Source organism: Dendrobates tinctorius, unplaced genomic scaffold (assembly GCF_039654945.1).
Source record: "Dendrobates tinctorius isolate UK_male_01 unplaced genomic scaffold, ASM3965494v1 ptg000231l, whole genome shotgun sequence".
NCBI lineage: Eukaryota > Metazoa > Chordata > Amphibia > Anura > Dendrobatidae > Dendrobates > Dendrobates tinctorius.
The window spans coordinates 21,054,943-21,070,000 of NW_027361898.1; the positions used below are offsets into that span (position 1 = coordinate 21,054,943).

The window sequence follows — 15,058 nt, forward strand, 5'->3', positions numbered from 1 at the left end:
GCCCACGTAATTTGAATTATGTTCCCGTGGATGTGTCGACGTCATTGTAAATCCCGCACTTGTGCGGTGTTCATTGTTTTGCAGCAATTGCGCAGTGTGTATTGAGGGAGCCATGCTTGTGCAATACGTAAATGTTGTCCCGCGCTTGCGCATTCTCCATCGGTGATGCGCGCATGCGCAGTAACGAGTGGCTCCCCGCACGTACACACACAGTCAGTGAAGCTGGAAACTAAAACCAGCTTCAGTGTGAATGCGCGGGGAGCCGGTCGTCACTGCGTATGCGTGGATTGCCGATGGACAAAGCGCAAGCGCAGGTCAACAATTACGTGACTCCCTGGTTAATAAAATATCGGGGGATGATGTATAGTAAGCTAAGGAAGGATTTTTTACACTAACATAGTATCTGCCTCACGGGGTTTTTGCCTTCATCTGGATCAACGTGTTAGGTTATAGGTTGAACTCCATGGACTTAAGTTTACTTCCAGCCTTGAACTCTCTGAAATTATGTTGTGATGATGTATTGAATTTGCATCATGATAAATTGGAAACCTTAATCAAATTCTCAGAAAGGTAAGAATTGATATCGATGTACATAATGCAGGGCTGGAGGGTGCAGTTGCAAGCCATACTGCCTAAAAAATTACGAGCATAGGTGTATAATGTAAATTCATGGCACGTTGACAAAAATAAACCTTATTTAGTACTGGCAAAATTGATCATTATTTATAGCTCATTATTTATGCACAACCAACATCTTGCGTATCACATTAATCCCAGTCTCTAGAGAGATGCATATTTTCCTATTTTATGTCGGCACAGGCAAAATCACACAAAATTTCATTAGAAGGCAACTGATTATCCAGTATGAGTTTACAAGATATGGAAAGAAACCAAACTACCACCAAGGACACAAGGACAGAGTCACAACCAGTGCAGCATAGTGGAGTTACATAATCTGACAGCAGAATGATGTAGGGACAGAGACCCTGATTCCGGCAATGTATCACTTCATATACTGGGTGAGGCAGTTATAGCCACAGCTTTCTCTGCTGCAGATCTAGCAGAGCTCACACTACATCTGTGTACATTTTATAGTGACAGAGCTGTTAGTCAGCGCTGGGGTCGGACTAGGAGGCACCAGGACAGTTGTCCTGGAGTGATAATTTCATGCTGATAAAACAATAATTGTATTGAAACAGCAAAACACAGCCCAGTAAGTGGCATATCACTGGAATTAGTGATCAGTACAAGAAAACACTAGAAAAGATGAAGTGTGAACATGGCACTAATGAAAGGTAAAGAGTAGTGATGAGCGAGTATGTTCGTTGTTCGGGTTTCCCCGAGCATGCTCGGGTGGTCTCCAAGTATTTGGAAGTGCTCGGAGATTTAGTTTCTGTTACCGCAGCTGAATGCTTTGCGGCTACTTGATAGCCTGAATACATATGGGAATTCCCTAACAAACAGGCAATCACCTGATGAAGGCTAATTTTATGTATAGCCGAAACGCGTTGTGTTTTTATGTCTAATAATAAACTGGATATTCCTTTAAATATTCGGAGTAATGAATCAGCCGGAAGCGCTCCTTGACAAACTGGAAATCCTTTTCTGCACTGTTTCCTACATGGAAAATGAGTCCCCCTACCCGATATTAATAATGAATGTCATTAGGAACCCCGGTGTACCTATGAGGACAGGGAGTAAGTTTGTTTACAAAGAAAAGAAATTATGAGCGGATTTAATAAGTCTGCCTAACGACTTCATGATCTCAGAAGTAGCACTAATATCCCCCTCGTAGAAACCGTTCCTGTAGATTGGGTGTGCATGGTTCACATACGCAGTGCTTCACAATTCACTTTAATTATCACTGCTCATCCAAGTGAGAACTGATTCACATGCTGAAATCAAGAAAGAGATTCTCGTCTATTAAAAAGGTGATCTATGACCTTCGCTGACATAAGTCGCCCCGTCTTCGTATTACTTCTGTATGATCTGACCCGCTATAATAATACAGCGCTGGAACGGAGCTAAATAAAGAGTAATTAATAAGTAACGGGGCATGGAAAAGCTACCACTGTCCAGAAAACTAGGAAATTGAATCTTTTATTTTGCCCGAATGCTAAAACATATATTGTGCCGTCTGGGTCGCTGGGCATTAATCCTAAATATTAACCCTTTGAGGCCGCAGCGGTGGGGAAGGAATATCCGCTACTTTGGAAGTCTATAAAACCGGGATATTCTATTCAGTTCACCATCTTCCCCCTTAAAAATTGGTCCATCCATCATAACTTTCAATTTAGATATAAATGGAAGTCCTTCAGCGCAAGCCCTGCTGAGAGCAGTGAGGAATATTGCTGAATCAGCCAACCACAATAAGAGTGTCCTGAGCCTTGTTGGGTTCACGAGTGACTGCTTGATTAAGGATCATGATTAAGGCAAGTAATAGTAGAGGTCCCTAATGGAGACTTTCATCAAGACTTCTATGGGAGACATGGTAAATAATCTTATAGGCGTCTCACTTCTTGGTATCTGGGGATTAGAGTCTGCGTGCTTTTAAATCTTCAAAGTCATAATGAGTATATATGAAGTACGCTGACAACACATATGGTCCAATCTTGCTCTGATCTACTCATCGAGTAAAGATGAGATTCAAGTTCAAAATGCCAAACTGCACATCTAAGTGAGCTAGTGATGGCTCTGGTCGCACTGTCCTCCGTCATCAGATCCCTCACATTTCATGGCAAGAAAATACTAGCGCACAGAGCTATATATTCCATACATAATACATAGCTGTCTTCTGAACGATTGCCCGGCCAGCAGCTCATCTCTCCCGACTGCTCCATATACAGGAGCGCTCCCCTCTGTGTTCGCTATAACAGCTGCCAGACTCACCTGTCAGCAGCTTATCTCACAAAGAAAAAAAAAAGGTCAGCAGTCGAAAAATCAGGCATGTCAGACCCTTATCTCCCCGACATCATCAATCGAGAGGGTCCCCATTAGATGCACAATGTGAATGGGACTTAGACAGTAAATAAACTTTCATTTTTAGTTTTTTTAAATAATTTTATCAAGCAAGGAAAGTTATGAAACTTTGGAAATCACTTTATTAGGGAAACTGTCTTCATTCCTAAAAGAAAGAATCCATATAAGTGGCTTACAACCCCAGCTGTTCCCCAATCTATTTGTCTGCTCTCAGCTGCACTGATATCAGAGTGTACTCATTTGGAGTACAGATGATGGCAGTGTTGGGTCAGCACTTGTCTCTTCCTGCGAATGTCGTGCTTATTATAACCTTCTGCAGCTGCAGAAGCACCAGAGTCAGGCCACAATCACATTTGATCAGTATTTTACATCAGTATTTGTAAGCCAAAAACAGGAGTGGGTGATAAATACAGAAGTGGTGACGAGTTTCTATTATACTTTTCCTCTGATTGTTCCACTCCTGGTTTTGGTTTACAAATACTGATGTAGAATACTGACCCAATACTGAACGTGTGAACGTGGCCTTTAAGATAAAAAGGTTGCTCGACACTTCTTTCTCTAGTGGCATCTTTATCTCCTTACTGTCCACTTCATTGCAATATGTTCTGATGAAGGTCTAACAATTGTCCGAAACGTCAATGACATACACAGTGGATTTTTGCATCAATTTTCGAGTGCCAAGCGTACAATTTTCATTTTATCCCCAGAGTTAGTGAGACACAGGTGCTGAAAAGTGATGAGTGAACGTACTCGGATAAGGTGTTATCAGAGTGTGCTCCAATACTATGTTCGAGTTCCCGAGGCTGCATGTCCCGCGGCTGTTCGACAGCTGCAACACAAGCAGGGATTGCCTGTACATTAGACAATCCCCACATGTGTTGTAGCTGTCCAACAGCCGCGGGGACTCGAACATATTAATTGAGTACGCTGAAGAATCTCAGTTAGCACCCAAGCATGCTCAGATAACACCTTATCCCAGCACATTCGCTCATCACTAGTGATGACCTTTTCACTGCCAGCACCTGTACTCCAAATAAGTATGTTCTAATATAATTGCAGCTGAAGGTAGGCGAATAGACCGAGAACAAAAAAAGTGGTTTGGAAGCCTCTTACATTCTTATTTTTATACAGAAATGAAGACAAATCCCCTATTACAGTGATTTACAAAGTTTCAAGTCTATCTTCCCAGCTGAAGAGGCTATTTGCAAATATAAACTACAATGCATGGCCTAGACCCACCTTGTATAGTTTCCTAACATTTTATGCAGAACAAAATTCTAAAAAAAAAAAAAAAAAAGTTTGGTTACTCTTTAAATCATGACAGATCATGTACTACGTACCTGCTTCCATTATACACAGAAATGACAATTCAGATGTGAACGGAGGCTAAGGCCAGGTCTCACTAACCAACGCAAAATACGGTCCGTATTTTACATGCGTAATATGGATGAATGACCCCTAAATAGTGCTCCGTATGTCATCAGTTAGCTAGGTGTGGTTGCGTATTTTGCGCATGTCAGCATCCGTATGTAATCCGTGTGGCATCCGTATGCAATCCGTATGGCGAGATTTTCTCGCAGGCTTGCAAAATGGACATTTAACAGTTTTGAGGCCTGCTAACTATTTAAATCATTAGCCTGCACCCTATTTATTGGCTCAGGAACAGCTGGCTGCCTCCATTCTGTCCATTTGTGACCTTGCCTTGACTAGCTGTGTTGGTGTCGTATGTGCAACATGGCAGACAGTCTGAGTTTCAACACAACTGAGCAGGTTCTCTTCAACTGGCTTTTGTCACGGCGCTTTGGTCAACCATACCCAGCGATAGTGGATCCGCGGAGGAGGAGACGCATGTGGGTACATCCACTTTTGAGGCAACGACTCACAAGAGGTCATTTTCACCACCTCTATTCCTCTCTGCGGGAGCATCCGGAAAAATTCTACCAATACTGTCACATCAGCCTTGCAACATTAGATCTACTCTTGGAGACAGTGCGCCCTGGGATAACCTTTCAGGACACAAGGATGCGCAAAGCTATATCTGCAGAGGAGCGACTTCTACTTCTCTATGTTCATGATGTGTTGCCCAAAGTATGTATTTTTTGCTTCTTGGACGAAGTTTAATGCCCTCATCTTATTCCAGATATGTTTAAACTTACAGACCAGAATGTTATGTGTAATATGTACTGAATATCACTTAGTCATTGTGCGACTAAATATATGTGTGTTACTAGATCTGAATCACTAACAAGTTTGGTATGTATGTACCTGTTTTTTGGTTAATTTCTGAATTCTAAAATCTTCCATTTCTGTTGTTCTTCAGCTTCCTGTCCACTGGCCTGTCTTATGCCGCCCTCCACCATGAGTTTCTCATTGGAAGATCTACCATTTCTGGCATAGTCAGGTCGACATATAGTGAAATATGATCAAGACTACATCAACTCGTCATGCCCGAGCCCAGGATGGAAGACTGGTTGAGGATATCAAGGGACTTTAAGGAGGAATGCCGGTTTCCTAATTGTATTGGGGCCCTTGATGGCAAACATATCCGGGTGCGCAAGCCGCCGAACTCTGGCTCCCAATTCTTCAATTATAAACAATACTTTTCTATTGTATTGTTGGCTCTGGTAGACCCTCAATACAAGTTTATAATTGTTGACATTGGGGCCTATGGAAGGCCTATGGAAGGACGGGAGACTCTAGAGTATTCAATTCTTCCATTATGGGTCGGCGGCTGCGCACCAACCAGTTGAATCTACCACCACCACGCCAGCTACCAGGCTTCACTTAAGAATCAGTCCCTTATGTCCTTGTGGCAGATGAGGCGTTTCAGTTGATTGTTCCTCCTCTGCTGGTGTTGTGCGTGGGTCGGACAATGTGCATAGGGCGAGACCACCTATCAACCCTCAACGTAGACCGCTTTCTGGGCTCAAAGTGCGTGATATTTTCACAAATTACTTTGTCACCTGAGGGTGAAACTTCTAGGCAAGAGCATGCTGTGTCTATGTTCTAATTTTTTGGTTTATGTGTGTCTAAATATATATATTTAAACCCCTTATGATTCTATGACTGTTTAATTGCATTGGTAAGCGTATGTTAGTATGCTGACACCTTTTTTTTTAGAATTGAGACAGAGACGTAAAATGTAGTAGACAAATGTTTAGAAAAACTTATTATTGCCGTATGATCAATGTGGCAATGGGCCAAGATGGCCTTTGTGCATATGTAAAAATTGGGAACAAATAACATTTTCTGACACACAAAACAACCACAAAACCATAAGCCAATACCAAAATGGCAACATTATAAATTTTGGTAGGTCGGGGGAATAGAAGGCGGAAGACCAGCCTGTGTTTGCTGCTGGCTACTTTGCCCAACTTGGCCATCGCCCTGTGTGGGGGCATACTATTGCCCATGATGTGGGTAGTGTACTGCCTCCTGAGATTGTGGTTGGTACTGGCCAGAGTGATACTGGAGATGGGCCTCTTGTTGGGGCTTGTAGGCCCGTGACTCATACCCACCAAAATAGCCATGTTGTCCCCAACCAGGTTGGGAACAGCCTCCAACACTGGGTGGCAACAAGTGGTCATATTGGTGAGGGTGGCTAGAGCCAGACATATGTGGCTGCTGTAGGAAAAGTTGGGTAGTGGGAGGAAGGGGGTGAGGTGTAGGCCCACGTATTTGAGGATCCTCAGAGCCTGCATGAGAAAGCATGTGTGTGGGGTGTCTAAGGCGCATCAGATTCCTGGGGGAATGCTGCCACTTATCCAGATATTCAAATATCTCATATGGGGTATTGGGGTGTGTGCTTGCATCAAGCAGGATCTGAAAACATCCTCGTATACGTAGCCTCACCTCACGGGAAAAGGCACGAAGATAAAGGGCCAGGCTGAGTGAGTATGCCTCCTCTCCATCATTATTATTGACTCTAGCCAGATAGTTCAGTACCCCTGTGTCAATATTGGTACGGGTATCTTAGGCAGGGATCTGACGCCTTCTTCCTCGCCGGGACGGTCCAGCACGCTGTGGGGAGCCCCGGATCTGGGCTGCTGCTGATGTTGCCCTGCTCCTCCTGTATGACTGATGGTGCAGCAGCAGAGGGTCATGCTTGTGGATGTGGTCCTGGTGGTGGGGTATGTGGTGCAGGCACTGGGTTTTCCTGAGAGGAATCGTCACCCATGCTTCTTGGAGGGGGAGAAGATGGGCCAGCCACCTCTTCCCCTACAGACCCAGGATCTATGATGGGCTCGGTATCTGAGCCAGTTTCTCTCTCCGTAAGGTTGGACTGAGTTCTGTTATGAAATAGAACAGAGCCAAAAATAAATCCATTTTTTTGGCCCTGTAAAGTATCTGTGTAATGTGGTTTGAGGTATTTACTTATGGTTTCAGATCCAGAATTGGAGCGAGGAAGGAGAGGCGGTCATAATAGATATATTTCCTCTTTATGTGGCCCGCATCACCACTCCGGGACCGCTGCTGACGTTCCCGCCTGTATTGGTCGCGGATGCTGCGCCAGCGTCTCATCACATCTTCCACTGCAATGTGACAGGAAATATTCTCATTTTCACATATTTGCTAGGTCAAATTTGCTACCAGTAGCCTAGGCATGTGGCCTTCTAGGGTGTGCTTTCTACCCAGGGTGGCATATATAATTGGGGCATCCAGGTCAGATACACAGGGTCACAATAGTTCAGGTATCAAGTAACTACACTTAATAACATGGTTGGCTAGGAGGTTGAGGAGCTTGTGGCCTGGGCCAAATTATGGCAGTGTAAAACCATGGGTCACATAAAAATCTACCCGCCTCATGAGGCAAAAAGTCCAAGCACAGGAAGGGGGGGGGGGCCTGATTCTAAATGCCTTTTTTGATGTGAGGTAGTTTTAAACAGTTTTTGGTTTGTACTTACTCAGTTGCTGCTGCTCCTCATGTGGCCGATCAGCAAAATCGTGGAACATCTGGTGACATATGCGCCTCCATGATGCCTCCTATCTTGCCCGGTTGGCATAATGGGCATCACGTTGGTCCCAGATTTCCGGGCGCTCCTGCACTAGTACAATCAGCATCTCCACATTGAGGAAAAATGGTGCCAAGACATGCTGCAGGACTCCGTGGAGGCGTACTTCCTGGATGTCTGGAGCGCTTTTTGAGCTAATTAGCATGTCTAAGCTTTCTGATGATGGATTGGCCCATTTCCTGTCACCTGCCAAAAGACCTGCGTATTTCTCGCAAGTCACACGTGTGGTCCGTGTGTAATCCGTATTTTTTGCGCACCGATAGACTTGCATTGGCGTACTACGGGCGTAGTACGCTGACAATCGCAGCATGCTGCGATTGGCACGGACCGTAGTATACGAACGAGAATTATACGGCTGTTGGGAGCTGCCCCATAGAGAATCATTTGTCCGTGTGCTTTTAACGCCTCTCACTCGTCCGTATTCCTCTCTAGTGTGACCCCGGCCTAACAGATAAATCTTGACGGGCATTTTAGCCATGCGCTAATGATGCAATCAAGATTAAAGGTACAGTCCTGATAAAGTATTCATTCCTTACACCTGTTTAAATATGTGTAGTGTAGCAAGTGCTGTCTTCCTCTGCTCTTTTACATACACACATAACTGAAAGTACAACTTATTGGGGTTGATGTAAACCAGAAGTCATTTTTAGGCCACGTTCACACTGTCAGTATTTTCCATCAGTATGTGTAAGCCAAAACCAGGAGTGGGTGATAAATACAGAAGTGGTTACGTGTTTCTATTATACTTTTCCACTGATTGCTCCTCTCCTGGTTTTGGCTTACACATAGAGATGAGCGACTTTGCCTTTTTTAGGGTCGAGTTGAGTTTCATGAAACCCGACTTTCTCAAAAGTCGAGTCTTACGAAATCGGCCGACTATAGGGAAAAGTCGGGAAAAGTCATGAAACACGAAACCCAATGCAAGTCAATGGGGAGAAAAGTCGGCAGTGAGCTCCACTGTAAACACACCTGGCATGAATTTTAACCCTAGAGGCGGCGAAATCTCTCTCTCTTCTCCATCTCCCTCTCTCTCTCACTCCCACTCCAGCTACGCTCTCGCTACGCTACGCTCCGCTTCTCTCATTGGCTGAAAAAAGTCGCGTGCAAGCATTTGGCGAAACCCGACTTTGGCGCTTGGGTCGCCGACCGCATGGCCGACTTCACACTGTGGTCAGGTTTCGTTTCATGAAACCCGACTTTGGCGAAAGTCGGCGACTTTTGAATCTGACCGACCTGTTTCGCTCAACTCTACTTACACATACTGATACTGATGTAAAATACTGACCAAATACTGAACGTATGAACGTGGCCTTCCAATGGAAGTCACGCAAGTGAGAAAATGAGCAAGGCGGCACTGGAACCAGTGATAGGTTAATTTTATTGTACTTATATATTTAGACAGATTCAGGGAATACAATTTTCTTGAGTGTTTCTTTAACTTGTGTAAAATAATTGTGGCGCCCCTGAGGGTCCAGTCACCACAGAGATACTGCACCTTATCCAGAGGTGCAGTATCCCACTCTCAGGTAAGAAGGGAGTACTATGCCCAGGATTCTTAACATTCGCACCCAACACACACCAGTTCAGTCAGGGCATCTGGGTGTACCCTTAGGGAGGATGGCCTCATCCCAGGCTGGCTAGGAAAGGGTATTGGGGAATGAGTGGGGAAGGTAGAGAAGGGGCGGAGCTTAAGGGAGTGACAGCTGGTGGGAGGAGTTAGTGCTGAGGTAAAAAGATTGTTCTGGAAAGAGTCAGTCAGAGGGGAGTGAGAGGAGTGATGGCTCACAGAGTCTGAGGAGAGTTGGTGAGGAAAAGGAGGACTGCAGTAGGAAGAGCTAGAGAGAGAGTTGTGAGAGGAACCTGAAGGAAGCTCCTGGGAGGAAAGAAGAGGCCCTCGGGGCACGGGAAGTGCGGAAGCCACCCGTGGGACCATATCCAGAAGTGGAGGGACCACCTGGGGGAGCCGGCCCCTAAGACTATTGGAGGACTACAAGACTCAGCTAGCAAGCCGAAGGCTGAGGTAACTGTATGGACCTAAGCCGCAACCACATCCATTCACCAAAAATGCAGTCATATAGGAGCAAGGGGACTCAGAGGACATCGCCGACAAGGTCCGCGGCTGCCGGCTTGGGGACACTGTTTGTGAAGATGCTGGGCAGAAAAAGTGGAAACCAGTACAGTGAGACGGCCAGGAGAGAAATACATTGAAAGGAGTCCTGGAAAGGTGTATACCAATCTACCTGGGAGTTTGCTGGACCCCTCACCTGGAGAACACAGCACTAACCTGCGCACAAGAGAACTGTGAGTAAAATATTGGAAACTGCACCCTGCTGTGTCATCTGCATCTCACCTGCCCTGCACCTCACTCACCACCACAACCACCATCTTTACTTATAACATCCTAAGTGCCCTGGGACACAGCTCTACCTGTGGAGAGCTTAACCATCTTTGCTGCCCAAACACCATCCCAGAGCATCTGCATTGCAGTTTCGGCTACCCATGCCAAATACCACGGGTGGCATCATGACTAAATCCCCTATAAACTACCCCACCATCATCATCATCTTTTATTAATTTTACTGGACGCCCAGGGCCACGGATCGGGTCACTGCTGACGTGACATCCCCTTTAAGAACTGACTGGCCCGGTACTGAGAAACCTAAGGCCCTGTGGGGCGCTCCATAATCCAACTGTTTTATTGACCAAAGTAAAGCAACCCCCCTCAGTACTAGACCAGGTTTTTTAAACCGTTGCTAATTCAGGGGTTTAATCGCAAACTTTGCTATGACCAAAACTCATCTGTTAGGAGGTTGAATGCTGTCACGCCTTCAGCTAGCAACAAAATATTGTACTCCAGTCCATTATCGGCGATGGCAGTCTATGACAACGGCCATAGAAGCCGTATTCCAGGCCCAGACTTCTGAAGAGAGGAAGTGATCAATGCATATGTTGTCATTTAAGTCTTTGCCTACTGGCAAACAAACTTTCTATGTTGCTCTAAATAGTCAATCATTCCAGACTTTACTATGCAACAGAAATAAATTATTTTATTGACCCATCTGCAGTCTTTATGACTTGCAGCCAATTAAATAAAGCGTACAGCAGGATCATTCTAGGCTAGCCATTGTTGCAAATTGATAAGTAGAAATGAGTCACAATAATGCAAGAGTTTGGAAACAAAAACAAACAAACAATAAAAAGAGGCCATTGCATTATGTTCTGTGACATTAATAAACCTGGTCCGAAAGCATAACTTTGTGTGCTGCAGAGCGTACATGAGGTCGTATATAAAAAGTGCCTTTATATGACATGCTCATTTTGAAATACAAGTGTCTACAACCTATTATGAAGCAGTTATGACAGGTAGAGGCTACATTTTCTGTAATTTATTTCCCAATTTACTACAATAAATATTAATACAATAGTATTTTTAAAAGTTTTCAACACTCTTCCAAGTACCTATTTTTTTTACCTAAAGGCAACCTGTCATTAGTAGAGTTGAGCGACTTTGGTCGGATCGGGTTTCATGAAACAAAATTTGTTTCAGATGAAACTGGTAGGACTAGAGCAAAAAAAAGTCGGAGTTTCGTCCGAAACCCGACCCCAATGCAAGTCAATGGGGAATAAAAGTCGGCATTGAGTGGATGAATGTCATCCGCTCAATGCCCTCTTTTATTTCCCATTGACTTGCATTGGGGTCGGGTTTCGGACAAAACTCCGACTTTTTTGCCCTAGTCGGACCAGTTTCATCTGAAACAAATTTTGTTTCATGAAAGCCGATCCGACCAAAGTCGCTCAACTCTAGTCATTAGGTTCACACTGTCCGATGCACAGGCAGCATGAATCAGACACTGCAGAAAGTTACGTCTTTCATTGAAACACTGCGAAGTTTCAGAGTAAACACATTTTGAAAAGCTGGCCAGGAACAATAGCCCTGATTCATCAAGAATGACAATTTTCATACAGGTCTTGATGAGGAGGCATAGTGGAGTCAGACACTCCCGATTCATTAAGAGGCAGCTATTCTGTCCTACACCAGCTCCAAACAATTTGGTGGAGCTGACAAACTAGACAGAAATTGACAAAAGTCGCAACTTTTTTGTGCAATTCCGACTTGAACAACGTACAAAAATTTTGTAACTTCTCAAAGCAATTTACGCCAAAATTCTGGGAAGTTTGTTTTAATGAATTGCGGGTTGTGTGTCTCGAAACTAGTCTGATGCAGTCCCCAAGCTAGCTTTTTCTTTTTCTTACCCCGATCCCTTGGACTCTACACACTGTAAGATTTCAGATGGCCAATTCCTGGATGGATTGTAAGTGTCACCGAGGTGCCTAGACTCAGTGTTGTAAAACTAGGAGAGCCCGAATTTTGGGTCCGGGTTTTAGGAATGACCAATAGAGGTGGGTGGGACTGATCATTTTCATACCACCAGTCCAGCTGCCTCATTCAGAGTCTGTGTGCAGAGGGAAAGACCTTGTTTATGTTGCTCAGTCTCTGCCAGAGGCTGTGAGTGAAAGACTGATATCTAAACAGGTGAGCCCGGGCTACACTGTTTATTTTCTGTTACCATTGTGCCCAAAAGAAGCTGTTTCTTTTTGTTTTCTGTCCACTGGAGTTTCTGAAGGAAATAAACCCCACATTGTTGGACAAAATCCCATTGCCTGTGTGTGTGTACGCTGCCAGCTGCCGAAGAGCTTAAAACCCTACAACACTTTCTTTGAATGTACACAGCAGAGAGATTTGTCAATGAAGAGAAGGAAGGCGGGGAGAAGCCGACCTGGGGACTGCATTTGAGTAGTCATTCGAGATGCATAGTCCACAGACTGCTTTTAAAGTAAGTTTACTCTGAAACACCTTAGCTTTTCAAAAAATACAAATGGCTGCAATCATGCAGTCAGTGTCTGATTCATGCTGCTCGTGGCACAAGCAGCATGGACCTAATGACTGATTCCCTTAAAAAAACAACCCTCAGTTTTGCAACCTCTAACAGTCCTTCTAAAATTATAATAACGTACTGCTTGTCCTCTTCCTATAACAATATATATGATTGTCACTATCTGTATCTTTTTGGAGAGTTGAGGAGGCTATTAACTAAGTGGATGCCACTTTCGCTTTGACTGATTGGCCGGATAGCTTCAGTTAAGATGACTCTCCTGCCTAAGCTACTGTATATAATCATGTATAAGCCGAGTTTTTCAGCACTTTTTTTGTGCTGAAAACGCCCAACCCCCCCTCGGCTTGTACACGAGTCATTGTCCCAGAAGCCGTCGGGAGAGCGGCAGAGCAGTGGGTGACAGGAGGCAGGAGCCGGCAGCTGCAGCTGTAACTGTGCCTGCTGTTTAAGAGAAATATTCACTGCATGCATTGGCAATGAATATTAATTTCTCTTATAGCGCGCATGGTGTCAGTCGCAGCCACCGGCTTCCAGCAGCTATAAAAAAAAAAAAAAAAAAAACTACTTGCCTTCCCTGCACGCCCTTGCAGCATCCTGTTTCGGCTTCCAGCAGCTCCTGCGGCCGAGCGATCACGTGTCCCCGTGAGTGGAGAGAGGTGAATATTCATTACCTTAATGAGTGGGGACACGAGATCACTCGGCTGCAGGAGCTGCTGGAAGTTGGAACATGATGCTGCGAGGGCGCGCAGGGAAGGCAAGTAGGAGTTTTGGTTTTTTTTTGCTTTTCTCACAGGGGCCATACATTCAAGGATGGGGATGAGGTGCCATGCAGGCAAGGATAGGGATGAAGAGCCATGCATACCAGATCAAGGATGAGGAGCCACGCATACAAGGATAGGGATGAGGGGACGATGCATACCTGGCTTATACTCGAGTCAATGTTTTCCCAGTTTTTCTTGGCCAAATTAGGTGCCTTGGCTTATACTTGAGTATATACGGTACTTATTTTGAGACTCTCCCCTATAAGGGTCCCCTTTGGAAACTTAGTTCTCTCCAAGCTGCTATAATGAAGATCATATGGAACGAAAGACGCCATAAAATATCCAAAAGTGTTCTCACATCGCATAGATCACACGGGGGCTTGGTCTGTTCTGCATATCTTTAAATACTATTGGGCATTGGGCAGCACACCTAAGGAGGATTTCCCTAGTGGGCTTCATTATGGGTTTACAATATTCGGACTGAAATAGAAAAGATATGGTTGGCTCCGATCCACCCAAACTCCCTTTCATGGTCAACTAAGTCTATGAAGATAACATTTACTTTGTTGGGCCCTATGCAGTTTACGAGGCATCTGTGGCTCTCATGTGCAAGGTGTTTTGGTTTGGTCTCTCCTAATTCCCCAATGATATCTTTTATAAACCAGCCTCTGATACCCAACACTTTGGAACCGACAATGGTCCAGCCGTGGATCCCGGCAGGATAATTTAAATTTGTGGATTTGGTGGATGCAAACACATTGGAAGTTCTCTCTTTTGAAGATATAAAATCCAAATTTGCTATAACTAATAGAGAGTTCTTCTAGTTCATGCAGATTAAGCACCTGGACTGTTTACTATATTGACTCACTGTAGGTTTCTCAACCAACGAAATTTGAGAGGTTTTGTACGAAAGGCACGATAGCCAGCGTCGGACTGGCCCACCGGGGAACCGGAGGATTCTCCGGTGGGCCCTGGCATCTGGTGGGCCCTGGCACCTGCTGGCATACAGGGCCAGCAGTTGCCTAGGGCCCCCGCTGCTCCAGGGGCCCCCAGCCAGTGGTGTGTCGCACACCATGCAGCTGCTATGGGGGCCCCTGCCAGCGGAGCAGCAGCGGTGTCAGGAGGCAGGAGCCCCTGTCCCCGCTGCTAAAGAGAAATGAATATTCACTGCGAAGCAGTGAATCTCATTTCAGGTCTCCACCCCCCAGAGGCCCCGCCCCCAGCCCAGTAAGCCGCTCTGCATCAGGGCCGGCGCCGCCCTCAGTCCTCTCTGCTCCTGGCTCACAGCCAGTGCGCGATGACGTCACTACATCGCGCACCCGCTGTGTGTCTGGCAGAGGGGGCAGCTCCTGACACTGAAGCCGGGATCAGCGTGGGCGCGAGGAGGAGAGGTGAGTATTGTTTTTTTTTT

General features: G+C 45.2%; 1 protein-coding gene across 4 annotated transcripts in view; it reads right to left on the bottom strand.

Moving 5' to 3' along the window:
* The window catches only part of NLGN3 (neuroligin 3), a 160,773-nt gene that overhangs the window by 81,504 nt on the left and 64,211 nt on the right, over positions 1–15,058 (bottom strand). The window contains exon 1 of one of the 4 annotated variants that reach the window (XM_073556158.1): positions 4,320–4,551. The exons of the other annotated variants lie outside the window; for them this stretch is intronic. The gene's annotated coding sequence lies outside the window, so the exon portion shown is untranslated. Of the gene's footprint in view, positions 1–4,319; positions 4,552–15,058 lie in introns of those variants that run through there. 4 annotated transcript variants of the gene reach the window in all.